Here is a 10,519-nt window from a genome sequence, read left to right as displayed (position 1 = left end):
CTGAGGCTCTTGTCTGTTATGTGAACGGCCAGGGAGACTCAGCCTCCCTTCTCTGTTGAGTTCGGTGCTGCCTAGCCTTAACATTTTCAGTGCTCAGTAGCGTCCGCCAGGCTCTTGTATTTTGAGAGGGATTGCACTCCCCTTACATCATATGGGAATCCCGGTTTTCTGTCTCAAGGGTGAATGGTGGAAGGCACTTGTAAATCATTGCAGGTTGTCGTTGTTAGGAATGTTTTAACAATTCGTGTCAGCAAAGAACAGTCCTGTCTGCCTCTGGGCCCTGCACTGGCAATTTAATTCTTGAACCACAGATGCAGTGTGTCCCAGTCTCCCCCTCATTCTAATCAATTTATCAAGTCTTCAGAAGATACTCCTCAAATTTATGAACCTGTTTGCTTTTGTTATTCCAGACTTCTATTTCTAACAGTTACAGCCTTTTTTCTGTCTTCTTCGAGATTAACTTAACACTGCTCTAGGTGTGACTGTCCCTGTGAATGGCTGGTGAAGAATGTTTTAATTACTCGTGAAGTGTCAATAAGAAAGCTACTTGTGTTTGATGTCTGGGGGTTTCAGAACAACTGATAACAACTAGTGACTGTTATGGGATACTATGCAAACCTCTGGTATCTGGCCAGGTGGCCAAGAGATTAAGAAGAAGAAAAAAGAAGCTGAAGGACGGCTGGGAGACAAGACCTGCAGAAAATGTTCTATAAACTTGGTATGGTGCCAAAGGAGTACAAAGGGGAAGGATGAGAAAAAAACGTGGAGGGGAAGACTACGAACCTTCATCATGAAAGACCCCTAGAGACCCCCAGAGGGACCACCAGAGACTGAAGCGCATGCTCCAGTAGGAGGGACTGGACCCCGGAAGCTAATTATAATAAACTGTATTTTTTTAGAAGCAGTAATGAATATGTATTAGCCTAGGAGCATAAAAATCAGCTGCTTGATGTAACTGGGGTGTGTCCTGGTGGAGCAGGTGCACCCAGCGCTGTTTGCTTACCTCTATTCTTTTAATAAATCCTATTTTTTTATTTAATCCTAATTTGAATCCTGAGCCATTTCTAACAGTCGTTGTTGTCCATTGCCATGTAAATTAAGGCCATGCAAGTACCTTCTACTGTTTCTTCTTCCCTTTCATTTGTTGTCTGGTTTCTACCAAATATTACAGATTTGGTGAAATGCCTTAAACCAATGTTACTTTTTAATTAACAACTTTTTTTTTTTTCTCTCTAGGTCTGCCAGTAGCTGACAGAGTAGAAAGGTGTGCTTCTCTCTCTTTCTTGTATAGAGTTAGAGGCAATGCCTGATATCCGGCCAAGATGGACAAAGGAGAAAGACAAGGACAAAGCCTGGGAGGAAGACTATGAGCCTTCAGCACGAGAGACCCCCAGAGGGACCACCGGGGACTGATACGCATGCGCCAGTGGGAGGGTTCGGAATCCGGGAACTACTTATAATAACCCTGCCTTTTCTAGAAGTAGTAATGAACATGTATTAGCCTAGGAGCAGAAAAAGCTGCCGCCTGATGTAACGTGTGTGCATGTTGGAGGAGCCCAGACTCCCCGCGCACCCAGTGCTCTTCACTTGCCTTTTATTAACCCCATAAATAAATCTCATAAAGCTAAGTTGACTATGAATTGATAACAGTATGATGAAAACTGTTGCACTCCAAGTTGGGAAGGGGAGAGGAAAATGTTCGTGCATATGTGAGAATTGTACTCAAACAGCTGATTACACCTTTGCATACACCTTTTAAGGGAAAACTTTAAACCTGAGAAGCAACAGGCAGTTTTCTACGTTTCCTGATATGATAACATGGTATATGATATAGGGATGATATCATACCTATAGTCTGCTGCAGGCTGAAAAGCAGCCTGTGCCTCAGGTACCTTTGCTTTTGTTACTACATCCCTGTAAGTCTTCAAAAGGGAAATGAAATCTCTCCTGGCTTGTTTACTCCTGAAGGAGCGTGAAAGAGACGCGTGTCCTTGTATGTGAAGAGGAGGTGAAGGAACAGCTAGTGCAAGGAACACACAAATCCTTTGTGCCAGACTAACTGGTGGTTGGCTCTGAGCTGGGAGACTGCAACAGAAACACAGAATTCTCTAGGTTGCAAGAGACCTCCAAGATCATCGAGTCCAACCTCTGACCTAACACTAACAGTCCCCACTAAACCATATCACTGAGCTCTACGTCTAAATGTCTTTTAAAGACCTCCAGGGATGGTGACTCCACCACTTCCCTGGGCAGCCCCTTCCTATGCCTAACAGCCCTTTCAGTAAAGAAGTTCTTCCTAATATCCAACCTAAGCCTCCCCTGGCACAACTTTAGGCCATTTCTCCTCGTCCTGTCACTAGGCACGTGGGAAAATAGACCAACCCCCACCTCGATACAGCTTCCTTTTTGTGTACCCGTAGAGTGTAATAATGTCGCCCCTGAGCCTCCTTTTCTCCAGGCTGAACACGCCCAGCTCCCTCAGCCGCTCCTCGTAGGACTTGTTCTCCAGGCCCCTCACCAGCTTCGTCGCCCTTCTCTGGACTCGCTCTAGCACCTCAATATCCTTGTAGCCAGGGGCCCAAAACTGAACACAGTACTCGAGGTGCGGCCTCACCAGAGCTGAGTACAGGGGGATGATCACCTCCCTAGCCCTGCTGGCCACACTATTCCTGATACAAGCCAGGATTCCGTTGGCCTTCTTGGCCACCTGAGCACACTGCTGGCTCATATTCAGCCAACTATCAACCATCACTCCCAGGTCCTTCTCTGTCTGGCAGCTCTCCAACCACTCATCTCCCATCCTGTAGCTCTGCTTGGGGTTATTGCGCCCCAGGTGCAGGACCCGGCACTTGGCCTTGTTGAACTTCATGCAGTTGACCTCAGCCCATCGGTGCAGCCTATCCAGATCCTCCTGCAGAGCTTTCCTACCCTCAAGCAGATTGACACACGCACCTAACTTGGTGTCATCTGCGAACTTACTGATGGTGCACTCAATGCCCTCATCCAGATCATCAATGAAGATATTAAAGAGGACTGGCACCAGCACCGAGCCCTGGGGGACGCCACTAGTGACTGGCCTCCAACTGGACTTGGCTCCATTCACCACGACTGTTTGGGCCCGGTTATCCAGCCAGTTTCTAACCCAACGAAGCGTGCGCCAGTCCATGCCAAGAGCAGCCAGTTTCTTGAGGAGAATGCTGTGGGAGACGGTGTCAAAAGCCTTGCTGAAGTCAAGGTAGCCCACATCCACAGCCTTTCCCTCATCCACCTTTCATAAACCCATGCTGACTGGGCCTGATCGCCTGCTTGCCCTGCAAGTGCCACGTGATGACTCTCAATAGAATCTGCTCCATGAGCTTCCTTGGCACTGAGGTCAAACTGACAGGCCTGTAGTTCCCCGGGTCTGCCCTCCGGCCCTTCTTGTAGATGGGCGTCACGTTTGCTAGCCGCCAGTCAACTGGGACCTCCCCCGATAGCCAGGACTGCTGATAAATGATGGATAGTGGCTTGGCCAGCTCCTCTGCCAGTCCTCTCAGTACCCTCGGGTGGATCCCATCCGGCCCCATGACTTGCGCACATCCATGTGCCATAGCAGGTCGCCAACCATTTCTTCGTGGATAGTGAGGGCCACGTTCTGCTCCCCATCCCCTTCCACCAGCTCAGGGTACTGGGTATCCAGAGAAAAACCGGTATTGCCACTAAAGACTGAGGCGAAGAAGGCATTAAGCACCTCCGCCTTTCCCTCATCTTTTGTAACAAGGTTTCCCCCCGCACCCAGTAAAGGATGGAGATTCTCCTTAGTCCTCCATTTTGCGTTGAATTATTTGTAAAAAGATTTGTTGTTGTCTTTAACGGCAGTAGCCAGATTGAGCTCCAGATGAGCTTTGGCCTTTCTAATTTTGTCCCTGCACAGCCTCATAACATCCTTATAGTCCTCCTCAGTGGCCCACCCTTTTTTTCAAAGATTATAAACCCTCTTTTTTCTCCTAAGCTCAAGCTGCAACCCTCTGTTGAGCCAGGCCGGTCTTCTTCCCCGCCAGCTCGTCTTTGGGCACGTGGGGACAGACCGTTCCTGCGCCATTAAGACTTCCCTCTTGAAGAGCGCCCAGCCTTCCTGGACTCCTCTGCCCTTCAGAACCGCCTCCCAAGAGACTCTACCAACCAGTGTCCTCAGCAGCTTAAAGTCAACCCTCGGGATGTCCAATACAGTGGTTTTACTGGTCCCCTTCCTGGCCTCGCCAAGAATAGTGAACTCCACCATTTCGTGGTCACTCTGCCCAAGACAGCTCCCGACAATCACGTCCTCCACCAGTCCTTCTCTGTTTGTGAAGAGAAGGTCTAGCGGGGCACCTCCCCTGGTAGGCTCACTAACCAGCTGCATCAGGAAGCTATCTTCCACGCTCTCCAGAAACCTCCTAGACTGCTTTCTCTGGGCTGTGTTGTGCTTCCAGGATATGTCAGGGAAGTTGAAGTCCCCCACGAGTACAAGCGCCAACGATTTTGCAACTTCTGTCAGCTGCCTGTAGACCTCCTCATCCGTCTCCTCATCCTGGTTCGGCGGTCTATAGCAGACCCCGACCAGGACACTAGCCTTGTTGTCCCTGCCGATCCTAACCCAAAGGGACTTGACCTTGTCATTCCCAGCCTTGAGTTCCACAACATCGAAAGACTCTCTAATATAGAGAGCCACACCACCACCCCTTCTGTGCTGCCTGTCCCTTCTGAAGAGCTTATAGCCAGTCATTGCAGCACTCCAGTCATGAGACTGGTCCCACCACGTCTCCGTGATGGCAACCAAGTCGTAGCCTGCCTGCTGCATGATGGCTTCCAGCTCCTCCTGTTTGTTACCCATGCTGAGTGCATTGGTGGAGTGGTGCAATGGCCCACTCCATCTGGGCCATTGCCTTATCCCCCGGCCTTGCCATTGTTCCCCCTGGCACAGCTCCAACAAGCCTTGAGCGAACGAACGGCTGTGCAAACGGCTGTGTGGTGCTTAGCTGCCAGCTGGGGGAAACCACGAGGACAGCAATGTAGTCATGTAACCAAATTAAAGCCAAAACTTTTAGCCCGGTCCTTGACCTGAATAGGGAGTGAGGATCTGGATCCTGGCATTTATACATGACAGTTTATATGCAGCCAAAGTAAATACTGCAGTCGGAGGTCATGGTGCCAGATTTTGACAAGTCCGGCATATAGAAGAGATCTCAGAAAAGCAAATTTAAACAACATTAATGTCAAGTAAAGTCTTTCTGATTGCTATATTCTTTATCTGTCGTGACTAGACAGATTAAAATCCAGGACGGTAATTTTGCCTTTTAGGTAATTTTCTTTTTTTCTTTTATTTATTTCCTCTCTTTATGTTGATTTATCTTATTTTAACAGGCTCCGTACTAATTTTCCTCACAAAATGACTAGCAGAAATATGACCCTTACATGCCTTTTGTAGTTAATTAATTAGGTCAAATCTAACCACTCAGCTCCTTGTCAGGTTCTTTCTGTTAGCAATAAGGAGCAATTGAACCTTAAACATTGAAACGAGCTTGTTGAGCCTATTCCACAAGGTCTCATGACTCCACACATGTGAAGTGAAACCTGCCAGGTGGGGATCATTTGACCTTTGCTATATAGGAAGCATGAGGAGCCATGGGAAGACTTGCCCCTCCAGAGGAGTGGGATGTTCAGGTTATGTAGAGTGCTTTTCTAGAGTCCTGGTGAAATGGACTCAGCGTTCCAAGACAGACGGCTTTTTCTTTGTGTTTTCTGCTTTCTCTGAGAAAAAGTTTTGGAGAATCAATGAGCTAGAAACATTGGCGGTGACTACTTAGAAGAGGAAAACCTTGGTGGTGCTACTTCCCTGTGAAGCTGTTTGTCAGGAAGTCAAATTAAGAAGCTGACAGGTAAATGCTTTGGGGTTAAAAATTTGAAGGGGGTTGGGTTGGGGAGCTGGTCCCCAGTCCTGGTCCCCAGTCCTGGTCCCCAGTCCTTTGCAAGGTACAAGAACCATATACATTAACCACTCTGTTTTTCTTAGACTTGTGGTTATACAAGGGTCTGTAGGACAGAAGGTCACATTCATCATACCACGCGGCCCTAGCATTGTTCCATATTGACACGAATCAGATGAACACATTTCACACTACTGCCACTATTGAAGACAAGGAAAAACTTCAGAGCTCTCCCCTAGGATTGTCTGAGGGCTCCTCAGAGAAGGTAGCGTTCCCAATCCCCCGTCCAGTACCTTCTTCTTGCATGCCCCGGGGTAACTGTACCTGCTGCTTCCCTAAAGTGCCTGTACACCAGTGCACGGAGCACGGGAAATAAACAGGATGAGCTCAAGATCTGTGTTCGGTCGTGGGGCCACGATCTCATTGCGATCACTGAGACGTGGTGGGACAGCTCACGTGAGTGGAACGCAGTCATGGAGGGCTACGTCCTCTTTAGGAGAGACAGGCTGGGGAAGCGAGGGGGTGGGGTTGACCTTTATGTGAGGGAGCAATTAGAGTGTAGCCAGCTCCAGCTGGGGGAGGATGATGGAGAGCTTCTGAATAAGAATTAAGGGGTGGGCTGGTATGGGAGACACACTGGTGGGGTTCTACTACAAAGCTACTAGATCCACGTGTGCTAAGGGAGCTGTCACATGCGATCGGTGAAACTTTCTCTATAATCTTGGAAAGATCCTGGAGAATGGGTGAGGTGCCAGAAGACAGGAGGAAAGACAGTGCCATTCGGATCTTCAAGAAGGGCAAAAAGAAGGATCAGAGAAACTAGAAGTCAGTAAGTCTCAGCTCTGTCCCTGGAAAGGAATTGGAGCAGCTTGATTGCGATGCCAAAAGGGGACCAGGACTGGGGACCAGGACTGGGGACCAGGACTGGGGTGGGCTCTCGTTGAGAAGACGTCGGTCCTCCTCTCGAACACCGGCTGCGTGCGTTGAGGCCTTGCTTCAAGGACGTGGTCAATCATCGCTCATTTGTGGGAAGTAGAGAGTAATTTCTTTCCTCTGCACTTCCATATAGCTTTCATTTATTTTGTTTGTTTGTTTTCCTCCCTTTTTCCCCTTTCCCTTTTATTTTCCCCTTAGTTAAGTTGTTTAGTTCATGGTAGTCTTTATTTAATTATTATAATTATTTCCCGTTAATTAAATTATCCTTATCTCAACCCGTGAGTTGTTCTTTGCTTTACTTCTCCCCCTCCTTATCTAAAGGAGGGGGAGTGAGAGAGCGGTTGTGGGGTTTAGCTGCCCAGCACGGTAAAACCACCACAGTCCTTTTTGCAAAGGAATGTTTTAGCAATTCGTGTCAAGAGAGAACTTGAAGGGAAATGTATTTGTAGGCGTTTCCTTGAAGTCTCTGATATCTTGGGGGGGGGGGGGTCAGAGTAGCTGCTAACTAGTATGACTATTGCATGGGACACCATGCAAGTCTCTGATATCTGGCCAGGAGACTAAGGAGAGGCGGAAAGCTGAAGAACGACTAAAAGACAAAGCTTGCAGGGGACGCTGCACAAGTCTCTGCCATACAGCCAAGTTGGACAAAGGAGAAGGACAAGAGGGAGGAAGACTATGAGCCTTCAGCATGAGAGACCCCCAGAGGGACAACCAGAGACTGATACGCATGCTCCAGTAGGAGGGTTTGGATTCTGGAAACTAATTATAATAACCCTGGTTGCTTTAGAAGCAGTAAGGAATATGTCTTAGCCTAGGAGCATAAAAATCAGCTGCTTGATGTAACTGGGGTGCGTCTTGGTGGAGCAGAGACTCCCGGCGCACCCAGCGCTGTTTGCTTACCTCTATTCCTTTAGTAAATTGTAAACTTTGATTATAGTCCTATTTTGAAGACGGAGCCATTTATAACAGTAGCGAGGACTTCCCCCAGCCCTTCTCTGTCCCCTTTAGCTCCCCTCCCTTCCCCCATCAAACCTAGTTTAAAGCCCTGGTAATCAGCCCAGAGAGCTTGCTCCCCAACACACTTGCGCCCCACTTGCCCAGTCCTGGTCCCCGGATTTTGGCACCAGGAACATGATTCCACAGAGCCTTCAAGCCTTTCTGTAGCTTTAAAGATGCTGAAACGGTCCCTGGCTTAAGAACTAGTTCCCCACCTGGCACTACGAATCGTTGCTTAGGGCTAAAAGCTGAGGCTCTTGTCTGTTATGTGAACGGCCAGGGAGACTCAGCCTCCCTTCTCTGAGTTCGGTGCTGCCTAGCCTTAACATTTTCAGTACTCAGTAGCGTCCGCCAGGCTCTTGTATTTTGAGAGGGATTGCACTCCCCTTACATCATATGGGAATCCCAGTTTTCTGTCTCAAGGGTGAATGGTGGAAGGCACTTGTAAATCATTGCAGGTTGTCGTTGTTAGGAATGTTTTAACAACTCGTGTCAGCAAAGAACAGTCCTGTCTGCCTCTGGGCCCTGCACTGGCAATTTAATTCTTGAACCGCAGATGCAGTGTTTCCCAGTCTCCCCCTCATTCTAATCAATTTATCAAGTCTTCAGAAGATACTCCTCAAATTTATGAACCTGTTTGCTTTTGTTATTCCGGACTTCTATTTCTAACAGTTACAGCCTTTTTTCTGTCTTCTTCGAGATTAACTTAACACTGCTCTAGGTGTGACTGTCCCTGTGAATGGCTGGTGAAGAATGTTTTAATTACTCGTGAAGTGTCAATAAGAAAGCTACTTGTGTTTGATGTCTGGGGGTTTCAGAACAACTGATAACAACTAGTGACTGTTATGGGATACTATGCAAACCTCTGGTATCTGGCCAGGTGGCCAAGAGATTAAGAAGAAGAAAAAAGAAGCTGAAGGATGGCTGGGAGACAAGACCTGCAGAAAATGTTCTATAAACTTGGTACGGTGCCAAAGGAGTACAAAGGGGAAGGACAAGAAAAAAAACTTGGAGGGGAAGACTACGAACCTTCAGCATGAAAGACCCCTAGAGACCCCCAGAGGGACCACTGGAGACTGAAGCGCATGCTCCAGTAGGAGGGACTGGACCCCGGAAGCTAATTATAATAACTTGTATTTTTTTAGAAGCAGTAATGAATATGTATTAGCCTAGGAGCATAAAAATCAGCTGCTTGATGTAACTGGGGTGTGTCCTGGTGGAGCAGGTGCACCCAGCGCTGTTTGCTTACCTCTATTCTTTTAATAAATCCTATTTTTTTATTTAATCCTAATTTGAATCCTGAGCCATTTCTAACAGTCGTTGTTGTCCATTGCCATGTAAATTAAGGCCATGCAAGTACCTTCTACTGTTTCTTCTTCCCTTTCGTTTGTTGTCTGCTTTCTACCAAATATTACAGATTTGGTGAAATGCCTTAAACCAACATTACTTTTTAATTAACAACATTTTTTTTTTTCTTTTTCTCTCTAGGTCTGCCAGTAGCTGACAGAGTAGAAAGGTGTGCTTCTCTCTCTTTCTTGTATAGAGTTAGAGGTGATGCCTGATATCCAGCCAAGATGGACAAAGGAGAAAGACAAGGACAAAGCCTGGGAGGAAGACTATGAGCCTTCAGCACGAGAGACCCCCAGAGGGACCACCGGGGACTGATACGCATGCGCCAGTGGGAGGGTTCGGAATCCGGGAACTACTTATAATAACCCTGCCTTTTCTAGAAGTAGTAATGAACATGTATTAGCCTAGGAGCAGAAAATCTGCCACCTGATGTAACGTGTGTGCATGTTGGAGGAGCCCAGACTCCCCGCGCACCCAGTGCTCTTCACTTGCCTTTTATTAACCTCATAAATAAATCTCATAAAGCTGAGTTGACTCTGAATTGATAACAGTATGATGAAAACTGTTGCACTCCAAGTTGGGAAGGGGAGACGAAAATGTTCGTGCATATGTGAGAATTGTACTCAAACAGCTGATTACACCTTTGCATACACCTTTTAAGGGAAAACTTTAAACCTGAGAAGCAACAGGCAGTTTTCTACGTTTCCTGAGACGATAACATAATATATCATATAGGTAGGATATCAAAGGATGATATCATACCTATGGTCTGCTGCAGGCTGAAAAGAAGCCTGTGCCTCGGGTACCATTTTATGCCTTTGCTTTTGTTACTACATCCCTGTAAGTCTTCAAAAGGGAAATGAAATCTCTCCTGGCTTGTTTACTCCTGAAGGAGCGTGAAAGAGACGCGTGTCCTTGTATGTGAAGAGGAGGTGAAGGAACAGCTAGTGCAAGGAACACACAAATCCGTTGCGCCAGACTAACTGGTGGTTGGCTCTGAGCTGGGAGACTGCAACAGAAACACAGAATTATCTGGGTTGCAAGAGACCTCCAAGATCATCGAGTCCAACCTCTGACCTAACACTAACAGTCCCCACTAAACCATATCACTGAGCTCTACATCTAATAGCAGTACTATTCTCGTTATTATTATTGTTTGTTTGTGTTTGTTTGTTTGTTTTTCCTGTCTTAATAAACTGTCTCTGTCTTGACCCACAGGCTTCGTTTTCCTATTTCTCTCCCCCATCCCAGAGAAGCTGGGGGGAGGGCGAGTGAATGGCTGCGTGGTT

The sequence above is a fragment of the Aythya fuligula genome, chromosome 2 (assembly GCF_009819795.1).
Source record: "Aythya fuligula isolate bAytFul2 chromosome 2, bAytFul2.pri, whole genome shotgun sequence".
In the NCBI taxonomy this organism is placed as follows: domain Eukaryota; kingdom Metazoa; phylum Chordata; class Aves; order Anseriformes; family Anatidae; genus Aythya; species Aythya fuligula.
The sequence above is the reverse complement of the archived record's forward strand: the minus strand, read 5'-3'. Positions refer to the sequence as shown.